Here is a 19,795-nt window from a genome sequence, read left to right as displayed (position 1 = left end):
CCAAGTCTGGATTAATTTGGCCCAGTAGTTTCAGAGGAGAAGATTTTTGTAAAAGATAACTAAGATTTACGAAAAATGGTTAAAAATTGACTATTAAGGGCAATAACTCCTAAACGGGTCAACTGACCATTTCGGTCATGTTGACTAATTTGTAAATCCTACTTTGTTAAACATTATTGCTGTTTACAGTTTATCTCTATCTATAATAAAATTTAAGATAATAACCAAAAACAGCAAAATTTCCTTAAAATTACCGATCAGGGGCAGCAACCCAACAATGGGTTGTCAGATTCATCTGAAAATTACAGGGCAGATAGATCTTGATCTGATTAATAATTTTACCCCATGTTGGATTTGCTCTAAATGCTTTGGTTTTTGAGTTATAAGCCAAAAACTGCATTTTACCCCTATGTTCTATTTTTAGCTGTGGCGGCCATCTTGATTTGATAGTCGGGTCACCGGACACATTTTTAAAACTAGATACCCCAAAGATGATTATTGCCAAGTCTGGATTAATTTGGCCCAGTAGTTTCAGAGGAGAAAATTTTTGTAAAAGATAACTAAGATTTACGAAAAATGGTTAAAAATTGACTATAAAGGGCAATAACTCCTAAACCGGTCAACTGACCATTTCGGTCATGTTGACTTATTTGTAAATCCTACTTTGCTAAACATTATTGCTGTTTACAGTTTATCTCTATCTATAATAAAATTTAAGATAATAACCAAAAACAGCAAAATTTCCTTAAAATTACCGATTCAGGGGCAGCAACCCAACAATGGGTTGTCAGATTCATCTGAAAATTACAGGGCAGATAGATCTTGATCTGATTAATAATTTTTAGTCGTGTTGGATTTGCTCTAAATGCTTTGGTTTTTGAGTTATAAGCCAAAAACTGCATTTTACCCCTATGTTCTATTTTTAGCTGTGGCGGCCATCTTGATTTGATAGTCGGGTCACCGGACACATTTTTAAAACTAGATACCCCAAAGATGATTATTGCCAAGTCTGGATTAATTTGGCCCAGTAGTTTCAGAGGAGAAGATTTTTGTAAAAGATAACTACGATTTACGAAAAATGGTTAAAAATTGACTATAAAGGGCAATAACTCCTAAACGGGTCAACTGACCATTTCGGTCATGTTGACTTATTTGTAAATCCTACTTTGTTAAACATTATTGATGTTTACAGTTTATCTCTATCTATAATAAAATTTAAGATAATAACCAAAAACAGCAAAATTTCCTTAAAATTACCGATTCAGGGGCAGCAACCCAACAATGGGTTGTCAGATTCATCTGAAAATTACAGGGCAGATAGATCTTGATCTGATTAATAATTTTACCCCTGTTGGATTTGCTCTAAATGCTTTGGTTTTTGAGTTATAAGCCAAAAACTGCATTTTACCCCTATGTTCTATTTTTAGCTGTGGCGGCCATCTTGATTTGATAGTCGGGTCACCGGACACATTTTTAAAACTAAATACCCCAAAGATGATAATTGCCAAGTCTGGATTAATTTGGCCCAGTAGTTTCAGAGGAGAAGATTTTTGTAAAAGATAACTAAGATTTACGAAAAATGGTTAAAAATTGACTATAAAGGGCAATAACTCCTAAACGGGTCAACTGACCATTTCGGTCATGTTGACTTATTTGTAAATCCTACTTTGTTAAACATTATTGCTGTTTACAGTTTATCTCTATCTATAATAAAATTTAAGATAATAACCAAAAACAGCAAAATTTCCTTAAAATTACCGATTCAGGGGCAGCAACCCAACAATGGGTTGTCAGATTCATCTAAAAATTACAGGGCAGATAAATCTTGATCTGATTAATAATTTTACCCCCATGTTGGATTTGCTCTAAATGCTTTGGTTTTTGAGTTATAAGCCAAAAACTGCATTTTACCCCTATGTTCTATTTTTAGCTGTGGCGGCCATCTTGATTTGATAGTCGGGTCACCGGACACATTTTTAAAACTAGATACCCCAAAGATGATTATTGCCAAGTCTGGATTAATTTGGCCCAGTAGTTTCAGAGGAGAAGATTTTTGTAAAAGATAACTAAGATTTACGAAAAATGGTTAAAAATTGACTATAAAGGGCAATAACTCCTAAACGGGTCAACTGACCATTTCGGTCATGTTGACTTATTTGTAAATCCTACTTTGCTAAACATTATTGCTGTTTACAGTTTATCTCTATCTATAATAAAATTTAAGATAATAACCAAAAACAGCAAAATTTCCTTAAAATTACGGATTCAGGGGCAGCAACCCAACAATGGGTTGTCAGATTCATCTGAAAATTATAGGGCAGATAGATCTTGATCTGATTAATAATTTTACCCCGTGTTGGATTTGCTCTAAATGCTTTGGTTTTTGAGTTATAAGCCAAAAACTGCATTTTACCCCTATGTTCTATTTTTAGCTGTGGCGGCCATCTTGATTTGATAGTCGGGTCACCGGACACATTTTTAAAACTAGATACCCCAAAGATGATTATTGCCAAGTCTGGATTAATTTGGCCCAGTAGTTTCAGAGGAGAAGATTTTTGTAAAAGATAACTAAGATTTACGAAAAATGGTTAAAAATTGACTATAAAGGGCAATAACTCCTAAACGGGTCAACTGACCATTTCGGTCATGTTGACTTATTTGTAAATCCTACTTTGTTAAACATTATTGCTGTTTACAGTTTATCTCTATCTATAATAAAATTTAAGATAATAACCAAAAACAGCAAAATTTCCTTAAAATTACCGATTCAGGGGCAGCAACCCAACAATGGGTTGTCAGATTCATCTGAAAATTATAGGGCAGATAGATCTTGATCTGATTAATAATTTTACCCCCGTGTTGGATTTGCTCTAAATGCTTTGGTTTTTGAGTTATAAGCCAAAAACTGCATTTTACCCCTATGTTCTATTTTTAGCTGTGGCGGCTATCTTGATTTGATAGTCGGGTTACCGGACACATTTTTAAAACTAGATACCCCAAAGATGATTATTGCCAAGTCTGGATTAATTTGGCCCAGTAGTTTCAGAGGAGAAGATTTTTGTAAAAGATAACTAAGATTTACGAAAAATGGTTAAAAATTGACTATAAAGGGCAATAACTCCTAAACGGGTCAACTGACCATTTCGGTCATGTTGACTTATTTGTAAATCCTACTTTGTTAAACATTATTGCTGTTTACAGTTTATCTCTATCTATAATAAAATTTAAGATAATAACCAAAAACAGCAAAATTTCCTTAAAATTACCGATTCAGGGGCAGCAACCCAACAATGGGTTGTCAGATTCATCTAAAAATTACAGGGCAGATAAATCTTGATCTGATTAATAATTTTACCCCATGTTGGATTTGCTCTAAATGCTTTGGTTTTTGAGTTATAAGCCAAAAACTGCATTTTACCCCTATGTTCTATTTTTAGCTGTGGCGGCCATCTTGATTTGATAGTCGGGTCACCGGACACATTTTTAAAACTAGATACCCCAAAGATGATTATTGCCAAGTCTGGATTAATTTGGCCCAGTAGTTTCAGAGGAGAAGATTTTTGTAAAAGATAACTAAGATTTACGAAAAATGGTTAAAAATTGACTATAAAGGACAATAACTCCTAAACGGGTCGACTGACCATTTCGGTCATGATGACTTATTTGTAAATCCTACTTTGTTAAACATTATTGCTGTTTACAGTTTATCTCTATCTATAATAAAATTTAAGATAATAACCAAAAACAGCAAAATTTCCTTAAAATTACCGATTCAGGGGCAGCAACCCAACAATGGGTTGTCAGATTCATCTGAAAATTACAGGGCAGATAGATCTTGATCTGATTAATAATTTTACCCCATGTTGGATTTGCTCTAAATGCTTTGGTTTTTGAGTTATAAGCCAAAAACTGCATTTTACCCCTATGTTCTATTTTTAGCTGTGGCGGCCATCTTGATTTGATAGTCGGGTCACCGGACACATTTTTAAAACTAGATACCCCAAAGATGATTATTGCCAAGTCTGGATTAATTTGGCCCAGTAGTTTCAGAGGAGAAGATTTTTGTAAAAGATAACTAAGATTTACGAAAAATGGTTAAAAATTGATTATAAAGGGCAATAACTCCTAAACGGGTCAACTGACCATTTCGGTCATGTTGACTTATTTGTAAATCCTACTTTGCTAAACATTATTGCTGTTTACAGTTTATCTCTATCTATAATAAAATTTAAGATAATAACCAAAAACAGCAAAATTTCCTTAAAATTACCGATTCAGGGGCAGCAACCCAACAATGGGTTGTCAGATTCATCTGAAAATTACAGGGCAGATAGATCTTGATCTGATTAATAATTTTACCCCATGTTGGATTTGCTCTAAATGCTTTGGTTTTTGAGTTATAAGCCAAAAACTGCATTTTACCCCTATGTTCTATTTTTAGCTGTGGCGGCCATCTTGATTTGATAGTCGGGTCACCGGACACATTTTTAAAACTAGATACCCCAAAGATGATTATTGCCAAGTCTGGATTAATTTGGCCCAGTAGTTTCAGAGGAGAAGATTTTTGTAAAAGATAACTAAGATTTACGAAAAATGGTTAAAAATTGACTATAAAGGGCAATAACTCCTAAACGGGTCAACTGACCATTTCGGTCATGTTGACTTATTTGTAAATCCTACTTTGTTAAACATTATTGCTGTTTACAGTTTATCTCTATCTATAATAAAATTTAAGATAATAACCAAAAACAGCAAAATTTCCTTAAAATTACCGATTCAGGGGCAGCAACCCAACAATGGGTTGTCAGATTCATCTAAAAATTACAGGGCAGATAAATCTTGATCTGATTAATAATTTTACCCCATGTTGGATTTGCTCTAAATGCTTTGGTTTTTGAGTTATAAGCCAAAAACTGCATTTTACCCCTATGTTCTATTTTTAGCTGTGGCGGCCATCTTGATTTGATAGTCGGGTCACCGGACACATTTTTAAAACTAGATACCCCAAAGATGATTATTGCCAAGTCTGGATTAATTTGGCCCAGTAGTTTCAGAGGAGAAGATTTTTGTAAAAGATAACTAAGATTTACGAAAAATGGTTAAAAATTGATTATAAAGGGCAATAACTCCTAAACGGGTCAACTGACCATTTCGGTCATGTTGACTTATTTGTAAATCCTACTTTGCTAAACATTATTGCTGTTTACAGTTTATCTCTATCTATAATAAAATTTAAGATAATAACCAAAAACAGCAAAATTTCCTTAAAATTACCGATTCAGGGGCAGCAACCCAACAATGGGTTGTCAGATTCATCTGAAAATTATAGGGCAGATAGATCTTGATATGATTAATAATTTTACCCCGTGTTGGATTTGCTCTAAATGCTTTGGTTTTTGAGTTATAAGCCAAAAACTGCATTTTACCCCTATGTTCTATTTTTAGCTGTGGCGGCCATCTTGATTTGATAGTCGGGTCACCGGACACATTTTTAAAACTATATACCCCAAAGATGATTATTGCCAAGTCTGGATTAATTTGGCCCAGTAGTTTCAGAGGAGAAGATTTTTGTAAAAGATAACTAAGATTTACGAAAAATGGTTAAAAATTGACTATAAAGGGCAATAACTCCTAAACGGGTCAACTGACCATTTCGGTCATGTTGACTTATTTGTAAATCCTACTTTGCTAAACATTATTGCTGTTTACAGTTTATCTCTATCTATAATAAAATTTAAGATAATAACCAAAAACAGCAAAATTTCCTTAAAATTACCGATTCAGGGGCAGCAACCCAACAATGGGTTGTCAGATTCATCTAAAAATTACAGGGCAGATAAATCTTGATCTGATTAATAATTTTACCCCATGTTGGATTTGCTCTAAATGCTTTGGTTTTTGAGTTATAAGCCAAAAACTGCATTTTACCCCTATGTTCTATTTTTAGCTGTGGCGGCCATCTTGATTTGATAGTCGGGTCACCGGACACATTTTTAAAACTAGATACCCCAAAGATGATTATTGCCAAGTCTGGATTAATTTGGCCCAGTAGTTTCAGAGGAGAAGATTTTTGTAAAAGATAACTAAGATTTACGAAAAATGGTTAAAAATTGATTATAAAGGGCAATAACTCCTAAACGGGTCAACTGACCATTTCGGTCATGTTGACTTATTTGTAAATCCTACTTTGCTAAACATTATTGCTGTTTACAGTTTATCTCTATCTATAATAAAATTTAAGATAATAACCAAAAACAGCAAAATTTCCTTAAAATTACCGATTCAGGGGCAGCAACCCAACAATGGGTTGTCAGATTCATCTGAAAATTATAGGGCAGATAGATCTTGATATGATTAATAATTTTACCCCCGTGTTGGATTTGCTCTAAATGCTTTGGTTTTTGAGTTATAAGCCAAAAACTGCATTTTACCCCTATGTTCTATTTTTAGCTGTGGCGGCCATCTTGATTTGATAGTCGGGTCACCGGACACATTTTTAAAACTATATACCCCAAAGATGATTATTGCCAAGTCTGGATTAATTTGGCCCAGTAGTTTCAGAGGAGAAGATTTTTGTAAAAGATAACTAAGATTTACGAAAAATGGTTAAAAATTGACTATAAAGGGCAATAACTCCTAAACGGGTCAACTGACCATTTCGGTCATGTTGACTTATTTGTAAATCCTACTTTGCTAAACATTATTGCTGTTTACAGTTTATCTCTATCTATAATAAAATTTAAGATAATAACCAAAAACAGCAAAATTTCCTTAAAATTACCGATTCAGGGGCAGCAACCCAACAATGGGTTGTCAGATTCATCTAAAAATTACAGGGCAGATAAATCTTGATCTGATTAATAATTTTACCCCATGTTGGATTTGCTCTAAATGCTTTGGTTTTTGAGTTATAAGCCAAAAACTGCATTTTACCCCTATGTTCTATTTTTAGCTGTGGCGGCCATCTTGATTTGATAGTCGGGTCACCGGACACATTTTTAAAACTAGATACCCCAAAGATGATTATTGCCAAGTCTGGATTAATTTGGCCCAGTAGTTTCAGAGGAGAAGATTTTTGTAAAAGATAACTAAGATTTACGAAAAATGGTTAAAAATTGATTATAAAGGGCAATAACTCCTAAACGGGTCAACTGACCATTTCGGTCATGTTGACTTATTTGTAAATCCTACTTTGCTAAACATTATTGCTGTTTACAGTTTATCTCTATCTATAATAAAATTTAAGATAATAACCAAAAACAGCAAAATTTCCTTAAAATTACCGATTCAGGGGCAGCAACCCAACAATGGGTTGTCAGATTCATCTGAAAATTATAGGGCAGATAGATCTTGATATGATTAATAATTTTACCCCCGTGTTGGATTTGCTCTAAATGCTTTGGTTTTTGAGTTATAAGCCAAAAACTGCATTTTACCCCTATGTTCTATTTTTAGCTGTGGCGGCCATCTTGATTTGATAGTCGGGTCACCGGACACATTTTTAAAACTAGATACCCCAAAGATGATTATTGCCAAGTCTGGATTAATTTGGCCCAGTAGTTTCAGAGGAGAAGATTTTTGTAAAAGATAACTAAGATTTACGAAAAATGGTTAAAAATTGACTATAAAGGGCAATAACTCCTAAACGGGTCAACTGACCATTTCGGTCATGTTGACTTATTTGTAAATCCTACTTTGTTAAACATTATTGCTGTTTACAGTTTATCTCTATCTATAATAAAATTTAAGATAATAACCAAAAACAGCAAAATTTCCTTAAAATTACCGATTCAGGGGCAGCAACCCAACAATGGGTTGTCAGATTCATCTAAAAATTACAGGGCAGATAAATCTTGATCTGATTAATAATTTTACCCCATGTTGGATTTGCTCTAAATGCTTTGGTTTTTGAGTTATAAGCCAAAAACTGCATTTTACCCCTATGTTCTATTTTTAGCTGTGGCGGCCATCTTGATTTGATAGTCGGGTCACCGGACACATTTTTAAAACTAGATACCCCAAAGATGATTATTGCCAAGTCTGGATTAATTTGGCCCAGTAGTTTCAGAGGAGAAGATTTTTGTAAAAGATAACTAAGATTTACGAAAAATGGTTAAAAATTGACTATAAAGGACAATAACTCCTAAACGGGTCGACTGACCATTTCGGTCATGTTGACTTATTTGTAAATCCTACTTTGTTAAACATTATTGCTGTTTACAGTTTATCTCTATCTATAATAAAATTTAAGATAATAACCAAAAACAGCAAAATTTCCTTAAAATTACCGATTCAGGGGCAGCAACCCAACAATGGGTTGTCAGATTCATCTGAAAATTACAGGGCAGATAGATCTTGATCTGATTAATAATTTTACCCCATGTTGGATTTGCTCTAAATGCTTTGGTTTTTGAGTTATAAGCCAAAAACTGCATTTTACCCCTATGTTCTATTTTTAGCTGTGGCGGCCATCTTGATTTGATAGTCGGGTCACCGGACACATTTTTAAAACTAGATACCCCAAAGATGATTATTGCCAAGTCTGGATTAATTTGGCCCAGTAGTTTCAGAGGAGAAGATTTTTGTAAAAGATAACTAAGATTTACGAAAAATGGTTAAAAATTGATTATAAAGGGCAATAACTCCTAAACGGGTCAACTGACCATTTCGGTCATGTTGACTTATTTGTAAATCCTACTTTGCTAAACATTATTGCTGTTTACAGTTTATCTCTATCTATAATAAAATTTAAGATAATAACCAAAAACAGCAAAATTTCCTTAAAATTACCGATTCAGGGGCAGCAACCCAACAATGGGTTGTCAGATTCATCTGAAAATTATAGGGCAGATAGATCTTGATATGATTAATAATTTTACCCCGTGTTGGATTTGCTCTAAATGCTTTGGTTTTAGAGTTATAAGCCAAAAAATTGCATTTTACCCCTATGTTCTATTTTTAGCTGTGGCGGCCATCTTGATTTGATAGTCGGGTCACCGGACACATTTTTAAAACTATATACCCCAAAGATGATTATTGCCAAGTCTGGATTAATTTGGCCCAGTAGTTTCAGAGGAGAAGATTTTTGTAAAAGATAACTAAGATTTACGAAAAATGGTTAAAAATTGACTATAAAGGGCAATAACTCCTAAACGGGTCAACTGACCATTTCGGTCATGTTGACTTATTTGTAAATCCTACTTTGCTAAACATTATTGCTGTTTACAGTTTATCTCTATCTATAATAAAATTTAAGATAATAACCAAAAACATCAAAATTTCCTTAAAATTACCGATTCAGGGGCAGCAACCCAACAATGGGTTGTCAGATTCATCTGAAAATTACAGGGCAGATAGATCTTGATCTGATTAATAATTTTACCCCATGTTGGATTTGCTCTAAATGCTTTGGTTTTTGAGTTATAAGCCAAAAACTGCATTTTACCCCTATGTTCTATTTTTAGCTGTGGCGGCCATCTTGATTTGATAGTCAGGTCACCGGACACATTTTTAAAACTAGATACCCCAAAGATGATTATTGCCAAGTCTGGATTAATTTGGCCCAGTAGTTTCAGAGGAGAAGATTTTTGTAAAAGATAACTAAGATTTATGAAAAATGGTTAAAAATTGACTATAAAGGGCAATAACTCCTAAACGGGTCAACTTACCATTTCGGTCATGTTGACTTATTTGTAAATCCTACTTTGTTAAACATTATTTCTGTTTACAGTTTATCTCTATCTATAATAAAATTTAAGATAATAACCAAAAACAGCAAAATTTCCTTAAAATTACCGATTCAGGGGCAGCAACCCAACAATGGGATGTCAGATTCATCTGAAAATTACAGGGCAGATAAATCTTGATCTGATTAATAAAATTACCCCATGTTGGATTTGCTCTAAATGCTTTGGTTTTTGAGTTATAAGCCAAAAACTGCATTTTACCCCTATGTTCTATTTTTAGCTGTGGCGGCCATCTTGATTTGATAGTCGGGTCACCGGACACATTTTTAAAACTAGATACCCCAAAGATGATTATTGCCAAGTCTGGATTAATTTGGCCCAGTAGTTTCAGAGGAGAAGATTTTTGTAAAAGATAACTAAGATTTACGAAAAATGGTTAAAAATTGACTATAAAGGACAATAACTCCTAAACGGGTCGACTGACCATTTCGGTCATGTTGACTTATTTGTAAATCCTACTTTGTTAAACATTATTGCTGTTTACAGTTTATCTCTATCTATAATAAAATTTAAGATAATAACCAAAAACAGCAAAATTTCCTTAAAATTACCGATTCAGGGGCAGCAACCCAACAATGGGTTGTCAGATTCATCTGAAAATTACAGGGCAGATAGATCTTGATCTGATTAATAATTTTACCCCATGTTGGATTTGCTCTAAATGCTTTGGTTTTTGAGTTATAAGCCAAAAACTGCATTTTACCCCTATGTTCTATTTTTAGCTGTGGCGGCCATCTTGATTTGATAGTCGGGTCACCGGACACATTTTTAAAACTAGATACCCCCAAGATGATTATTGCCAAGTCTGGATTAATTTGGCCCAGTAGTTTCAGAGGAGAAGATTTTTGTAAAAGATAACTTAAGATTTACGAAAAATGGTTAAAAATTGACTATAAAGGGCAATAACTCCTAAACGGGTCAACTGACCATTTCGGTCATGTTGACTTATTTGTAAATCCTACTTTGTTAAACATTATTGCTGTTTACAGTTTATCTCTATCTATAATAAAATTTAAGATAATAACCAAAAACAGCAAAATTTCCTTAAAATTACCGATTCAGGGGCAGCAACCCAACAATGGGTTGTCAGATTCATCTGAAAATTACAGGGCAGATAGATCTTGATCTGATTAATAATTTTACCCCCATGTTGGATTTGCTCTAAATGCTTTGGTTTTTGAGTTATAAGCCAAAAACTGCATTTTACCCCTATGTTCTATTTTTAGCTGTGGCGGCCATCTTGATTTGATAGTCGGGTCACCGGACACATTTTTAAAACTAGATACCCCAAAGATGATTATTGCCAAGTCTGGATTAATTTGGCCCAGTAGTTTCAGAGGAGAAGATTTTTGTAAAAGATAACTAAGATTTACGAAAAATGGTTAAAAATTGACTATAAAGGGCAATAACTCCTAAACGGGTCAACTGACCATTTCGGTCATGTTGACTTATTTGTAAATCCTACTTTGCTAAACATTATTGCTGTTTACAGTTTATCTCTATCTATAATAAAATTTAAGATAATAACCAAAAACAGCAAAATTTCCTTAAAATTACCGATTCAGGGGCAGCAACCCAACAATGGGTTGTCAGATTCATCTGAAAATTATAGGGCAGATAGATCTTGATATGATTAATAATTTTACCCCGTGTTGGATTTGCTCTAAATGCTTTGGTTTTTGAGTTATAAGCCAAAAACTGCATTTTACCCCTATGTTCTATTTTTAGCTGTGGCGGCCATCTTGATTTGATAGTCGGGTCACCGGACACATTTTTAAAACTAGATACCCCAAAGATGATTATTGCCAAGTCTGGATTAATTTGGCCCAGTAGTTTCAGAGGAGAAGATTTTTGTAAAAGATAACTAAGATTTACGAAAAATGGTTAAAAATTGACTATAAAGGGCAATAACTCCTAAACGAGTCAACTGACCATTTCGGTCATGTTGACTTATTTGTAAATCCTACTTTGCTAAACATTATTGCTGTTTACAGTTTATCTCTATCTATAATAAAATTTAAGATAACCAAAAACAGCAAAATTTCCTTAAAATTACCGATTCAGGGGCAGCAACCCAACAATGGGTTGTCAGATTCATCTGAAAATTACAGGGCAGATAGATCTTGATCTGATTAATAATTTTACCCCATGTTGGATTTGCTCTAAATGCTTTGGTTTTTGAGTTATAAGCCAAAAACTGCATTTTACCCCTATGTTCTATTTTTAGCTGTGGCGGCCATCTTGATTTGATAGTCGGGTCACCGGACACATTTTTAAAACTAGATACCCCAAAGATGATAATTGCCAAGTCTGGATTAATTTGGCCCAGTAGTTTCAGAGGAGAAGATTTTTGTAAAAGATAACTAAGATTTACAAAAAATGGTTAAAAATTGACTATAAAGGGCAATAACTCCTAAACGGGTCAACTGACCATTTCGGTCATGTTGACTTATTTGTAAATCCTACTTTGTTAAACATTATTGCTGTTTACAGTTTATCTCTATCTATAATAAAATTTAAGATAATAACCAAAAACAGCAAAATTTCCTTAAAATTACCGATTCAGGGGCAGCAACCCAACAATGGGTTGTCAGATTCATCTGAAAATTACAGGGCAGATAGATCTTGATCTGATTAATAATTTTACCCCATGTTGGATTTGCTCTAAATGCTTTGGTTTTTGAGTTATAAGCCAAAAACTGCATTTTACCCCCATGTTCTATTTTTAGCTGTGGCGGCCATCTTGATTTGATAGTCGGGTCACCGGACACATTTTTAAAACTAGATACCCCAAAGATGATTATTGCCAAGTCTGGATTAATTTGGCCCAGTAGTTTCAGAGGAGAAGATTTTTGTAAAAGATAACTAAGATTTACGAAAAATGGTTAAAAATTGACTATAAAGGGCAATAACTCCTAAACGGGTCAACTGACCATTTCGGTCATGTTGACTTATTTGTAAATCCTACTTTGTTAAACATTATTGCTGTTTACAGTTTATCTCTATCTATAATAAAATTTAAGATAATAACCAAAAACAGCAAAATTTCCTTAAAATTACCGATTCAGGGGCAGCAACCCAACAATGGGTTGTCAGATTCATCTGAAAATTACAGGGCAGATAGATCTTGATCTGATTAATAATTTTACCCCATGTTGGATTTGCTCTAAATGCTTTGGTTTTTGAGTTATAAGCCAAAAACTGCATTTTACCCCTATGTTCTATTTTTAGCTGTGGCGGCCATCTTGATTTGATAGTCGGGTCACCGGACACATTTTTAAAACAAGATACCCCAAAGATGATTATTGCCAAGTCTGGATTAATTTGGCCCAGTAGTTTCAGAGGAGAAGATTTTTGTAAAAGATAACTAAGATTTACGAAAAATGGTTAAAAATTGACTATAAAGGGCAATAACTCCTAAACGGGTCAACTGACCATTTCGGTCATGTTGACTTATTTGTAAATCCTACTTTGCTAAACATTATTGCTGTTTACAGTTTATCTCTATCTATAATAAAATTTAAGATAATAACCAAAAACATCAAAATTTCCTTAAAATTACCGATTCAGGGGCAGCAACCCAACAATGGGTTGTCAGATTCATCTGAAAATTATAGGGCAGATAGATCTTGATATGATTAATAATTTTACCCCGTGTTGGATTTGCTCTAAATGCTTTGGTTTTTGAGTTATAAGCCAAAAACTGCATTTTACCCCTATGTTCTATTTTTAGCCGTGGCGGCCATCTTGGTTGGTTGACGGGGTCACGCCACACATTTTTAAAACTAGATACCCCAATGATGATTGTGGCCAAGTTTTGTTCAATTTGGCCCAGCAGTTTCAGAGGAGAAGAATTTTGTAAAAGTAAACAACGACGACGGACGACGGACGCTGGACGAAGCCGGACGCCGGACGCAAAGTGATGGGAAAAGCTCACTTGGCCCTTCGGGCCAGGTGAGCTAAAAAAGAACTAAATTACAAAAATCGCTTAAATTTTACAGTTATTTAGTTTATGTACAGCTTTTTCGAAAACAACAATAAAAAATAAAGGTCACCAATGAGTAAATTTAAGATATTTTTATTTTAATGCCAAACAAGAGGCTGTCACAACGACAGCAAACCGGATTTATTAACATTTATTTGTGTCCTGGCAATATCACAAGATCCATTACTCCTGAACGGTAAAAGTCAAAATCGTCATTATTGAACTTGACCTATATTTTGTCATCAGTAACAACATATAAAAATTTCAAAAGCTTTGGTTGAATGGTTCATGAGAAAATGCACGGACACGACTGGAAACACCATTTTTCAATCTTTCAAGAACCATAACTCCTGAACGGTAAAAGTCAAAATCATCATAATTGAACTTGACCTCTATTTTGTCATCAGTAACAACATATAACAATTTCAAAAGCTTTGGTTGAATGGTTCATGACAAAATGCACGGACACGACTGGAAACACCATTTTTCAATCTTTCAAGAACCATAACTCCTGAACGGTAAAAGTCAAAATCGTCATAATTGAACTTGACTTCCATTTTGTCATCAGTAACAACATATTAAAATTTGAGAAGCTTTGGAAGAACAGTTCATGCGTAAATGCACGGACATGACTGGAAACTCCATTTTTCAATCTTTCAAGAACCATAACTCCTGAACGGTAAAAGTCAAAATCGTCATTATTGAACTTGACCTTCATTTAGTTGTCAGTAACAACATAGTAAAATTGTAAAAGCTTTGGTTGAACGGTTCATGAGTTAATGCACGGACAACATTTGATTGCAGCCCTCCCGCCCGCCCGACTGCCCGACCGCCCGCCTGCCGTACATCCCCAAATCAATAACCGACATTTTTGTCACAAAAATCCGATTAAAAATGGCATTTTTGCACCAAAGGAAGATAATTTGGAGCTTTTTCAATGATATCTACATTTTAAAAGTCACCTGAGGCCAACAAGAATCGATTTTTTGGAAAGATTCTTGTACCATAATGATAAAGTAATAACTACTTAAGGTAATAAATGAAATTTGTAATGAAAAATTATTAATTTTTTTCTGAAAATCTTATACCCGTGAGCCTCCTTTAGAAAACTGTGTTCATTCATTAAGTGTATTAACAAAAAGGTTTGTCCATCCATGTCAAAGTTACGCACAGACTGATTTCTTCATATTTAGTTTAACCTGTTTATTATACAGGTATTTCATCATAAACTTAAAAGTTGTACTTTATTATATTTTATCTGCAGCTGTTTACCCTCAACTATTGTATTTGTATTTATATTGTAATTGTACTTTCTCTGTTGACTTGTATTAAGTTTTTAGAGAATAAAATATATATCTATCTAATAAGAATAAAACGGAATGTTACCTCCAATGATTTCACCCAAGGACTGCATCCTTGATCTAGTAACCATTTTGTTACATCGATCCGTCCAAACTGAGCAGCCCAATGTAAAGCTGTTTCTCCATCCTATAACAATATAAAAATATAAACATGTTAATGGTGTGTGATAACAAAATCAAGAGAGGAGTCAAACAATTTACCAAATGTAAGAAAAATAACATTGCTTAAGAAAATAAACAATTATACTTGTGTATAAACTATTAAATGGTAGATTAAGATATATAAATTCAATGCATATTTTCTAATTCAGTGAAACAAAACAGGTAAAAAAATAGTAAACTCTTAATTATATAAGTGTAACAAGTCAAATAATAGCAACCTTCACTTTATATAAGTCTCACAAGTAATTGTTGTCCATTTAACATGTATGATTAACAACATGATTTTATGTTGATTCAGTAGAATGATCAAAGTTGAAAAAAAAACATTTTTCAAGAAACATTAAAACGAGTAATATTTTCTGATTCAGTCCGAAGAGACAAGAAAAATAAGACCCCACTTTATATAATTCTGTCAAGTATTTGTTATTTTTAAAAGATGTTTTACATTAGATCTGTAGAATTAACATTATCTGACTAAAGATGTTAACACAACTCGTTCTCTTCAACTTCTCATTAAAATCAGATGTTTACAAAATAATTTTTTGTCAGGAAACAAAATAAAACCTCAACTATCTGATTCAGTTCTGTGTTACGAATAAAATGAGACCCCACTTTAAAAAATTCTAACAAATATTTGTTGTCCATTAAACCTGTCTGATTAACAACATGATTTTCTGTAGATTCTGTATAAAGTGATGTTTGGTCAGAGTAAGGTGATTATATCTATCATTACCGAGGATGTAGCGTCTAACTGACTGCCGTGAGTGACCAGGTAAGTCACCACCTCCAGGTGTCCGTACTCAGCGGCCAACATTAATGGTGTCACTCCATACTGTAATATCAACATATAACAGACATCAAAACTTGTGTCATAAACTGGACAATGTTGTGTAATAAAAATAAACAAAATATATATCACATGAATCAGTGGTCAAAACTGAATAAAATGACCAGTCACACTTGTATTTATATTCTACATAAACAACAAATAAACAACATGTTTTATTGTGAGATGTCAGAACTTCCATCAGAACTGTCAGGTTAAAAAAAAAACTTTTTTCTAGAAACACAAACAATATTTATATCAATGGACTCAGCTGGACAAAACAATTAAAATGAGACCCAACTTTATATAATTCTATCAAATATTTGTTGTCCATTAAATCTGTCTGATAAACAATGATTACGTAAAATGACAAAAGTGAGAAAAAAAAACTTTTTTTCAAGAAACATTAAAACGAGTTATATATTCTGATTCAGTGCGAAGAGACAAGAAAAATAAGACCCCACTTTATATAATTCTGTCAAGTATTTGTTATTTTTAAAAGATGTTTTACATTAGATCTGTAGAATTAACATTATCTAACTGAAGATGTTAACACAACTTGTTCTCATCAACTTCTTATTAAAATCAGATGTTTACAAAATAATTTTTTGTCAAGAAACAAAAAAAACCTCAACTATCTGATTCAGTTCTGTGTTACGAATAAAATGAGACCCCACTTTATATAATTCTAACAAATATTTGTTGTCCATTAAACCTGTCTGATTAACAACATGATTTTGTGTAGATTCTGTATAAAGTGATGTTTGGTCAGAGTAAGATGATTATATCTATCATTACCACGAGGTCTGTAGCCTCTAATTGACTGCCGTGAGTGACCAGGTAGGTCACCACCTCCAGGTATCCTCCCTGTGCCGCCAACATTAATGGTGTCTTTCCCCACTGTAATATCAACATATAACAGACATCAAAACTTGTGTCATAAACTGGACAATGTTGTGTAATAAATATAAACAAAATATATATCACATGAATCAGTGGTCAAAACTGAATAAAATGACCAGTCACACTTTTATTTATATTCTACATAAACATCAAATAAACAACATGTTTTATTGTGAGATGTCAGAACTTCCATCAGAACTGTCAGGTTAAAAAAAAACTTTTTTCTAGAAACATAAACAATATTTATATCAATGGACTCAGCTGGACAAGACAATTAAAATGAGACTCCACTTCATATAATTTTATCAAGTATTTGTTGTCCATTAAATCTGTCTGATTAACAATGATTACGTAGAATGATCAACAGTTTTAAAAAAAAAAAAAATAATTCAAGAAACATTAAAACGAGTAATATTTTCTGATTCAGTCAAAGAGACAAGAAAAATAAGACCCCACTTTATATAATTCTATCAAGTATTTCTTATTTTTAAAAGATGTTTTACATAAGATCTGTAGAATTAACATTATCTGACTAAAGAAGTTGACACAACTTGTTCTCATCAAAATCAAATGTTTACAAAATAATTTTTCATCAGGAAACAAAATAAAACCTTAACTATCTGATTCAGTTCTGTGTTATGAATAAAATGAGACCCCACTTCATATAATTCTAACAAATAGTTGTTGTCCATTAACCCTGTCTGATTAACAGTATTTTGTGTCTTTTCAAAATAATGATCAAAGCTTAGAAAATATTTAGTGGTATTTCCGTGTAAAATGTTGGGTGTCTACCAGCTGCTTCATATTATATGAACTGTTGTGTATAAGGGTAATATAGCAATGGTGTATGTTTGTGGTGAGTATAAGGGTAATATAGCAATGGTGAATGTTTGTGGTGAGTATAAGGGTAATATAGCAATGGTGAATGTTTGTGGTGAGTATAAGTGTAATATGAATATAGCAATGGTGTATGTTAGTAGTGAGTATAAGGGTAATATAGCAATGGTGTATGTTTGTGGTGAGTATAAGGGTAATATAGCAACGGTGTATGTTTGTGGTGAGTATAAGGGTAATATAGCAATGGTGTATGTTTGTGGTGAGTATAAGGGTGATATAGCAAAGGTGTATGTTTGTGGTGAGTATAAGGGTAATATAGCAATGGTGTATGTTTGTGGTGAGTATAAGGGTAATATAGCAATGGTGTATGTTTGTAGTGAGTATAAGGGTAATATAGCAATGGTGTATGTTTGTGGTGAGTATAAGGGTAATATAGCAATGGTGTATGTTTGTAGTGAGTATAAGGGTAATACAGCAATGGTGTATGTTTGTGGTGAGTATAAGGGTAATATAGCAATGGTGTATGTTTGTAGTGAGTATAAGGGTAATATAGCAATGGTGTGTGTTTGTTGTGAGTATAAGTAAAGAACTGCAATAAGCCATGTTTATTTTTTTTCAAGTTTGCATTGCCTATAAGTGTGATCTGTAACTTGTTTGTGATGAGTGTAAAAATGTCAATGCTACGTCACATGTTGGTGTTGACTATAAGAGTGTCATTGCTACGTCACATGTTGGTGTTGACTATAAGTGTGTCATTGCTAAGTGACATGTTGGTGTTGAGTATAATAGTGTCGCTGATACGTCACATGCTGGTGTTGAGTATAAGAGTGTCATTGCTATGTCACATGTTGGTGTTGAGTATAAGTGTCATTGCTATGTCACATGTTGGTGTTGACTATAAGTGTGTCATTGCTAAGTGACATGTTGGTGTTGAGTATAATAGTGTCGCTGATACGTCACATGCTGGTGTTGAGTATAAGAGTGTCATTGCTATGTCACATGTTGGTGTTGACTATAAGTGTCATTGCTATGTCACATGTTGGTGTTGACTATAAGTGTGTCATTGCTAAGTGACATGTTGGTGTTGAGTATAATAGTGTCGCTGATACGTCACATGCTGGTGTTGAGTATAAGAGTGTCATTGCTATGTCACATGTTGGTGTTGACTATAAGAGTGGCATTGCCATGTCACATGTTGGTGTTGAGGTAAAGAGTGTCATTGCTATGTCACATGTTGGTGTTGAGGTAAGGCTTAAATTAAAATATTGTTTTAATGTGGCATTGTTATGTCACAATGTCACATGCTGGTGTGGGGTATAAAAGGGACATTGTTATGTCACATGCTGGTGTGGAGTATACATGGTATACATGGTATAAGAGGGACATTGTTATGTCACATGCTGGTGTGGAGTATACATGGTATAAGAGGGACATTGTTATGTCACATGCTGGTGTGGGGTATACATGGTATAAGAGGGACATTGTTATGTCACATGCTGGTGTGGGGTATACATGGTATAAGAGGGACATTGTTATGTCACATGCTGGTATTGGGTATACACGGTATAAGAGGGACATTGTTATGTCACATGTTGGTGTGGAGTATACTTGGTATAAGAGGGACATTGTTATGTCACATGCTGGTGTGGAGTATACATGGTATTAGAGGGACATTGTTATGTCACATGCTGGTGTGGAGTATACATGGTATAAGAGGGACATTGTTATGTCACATGCTGGTGTGGAGTATACATGGTATAAGAGGGACATTGTTGTCACATGCTGGTGTGGAGTATACATGGTATAAGAGGGACATTGTTATGTCACATGCTGGTGTGCAGTATACATGGTATAAGAGGGACATTGTTATGTCACATGCTGGTGTGGGGTATACATGGTATAAGAGGGACATTGTTATGCCACATGCTGGTGTGTAGTATACATGGTATAAGAGGGACATTGTTATGTCACATGC

At 33.8% G+C, this 19,795-nt stretch overlaps 1 protein-coding gene across 1 annotated transcript in view; it reads left to right on the top strand.

Annotated features, from left to right (window-relative positions):
* The window catches only part of LOC134718317 (uncharacterized), a 402,856-nt gene that overhangs the window by 134,208 nt on the left and 248,853 nt on the right, over positions 1-19,795 (top strand). The window lies entirely within an intron of this gene.

This window comes from Mytilus trossulus, chromosome 5 (genome assembly GCF_036588685.1).
Source record: "Mytilus trossulus isolate FHL-02 chromosome 5, PNRI_Mtr1.1.1.hap1, whole genome shotgun sequence".
In the NCBI taxonomy this organism is placed as follows: Eukaryota; Metazoa; Mollusca; class Bivalvia; order Mytilida; family Mytilidae; genus Mytilus; species Mytilus trossulus.
Note: the sequence above shows the minus strand (reverse complement) of the source record. Positions and strands in the feature narration are given on the sequence as shown.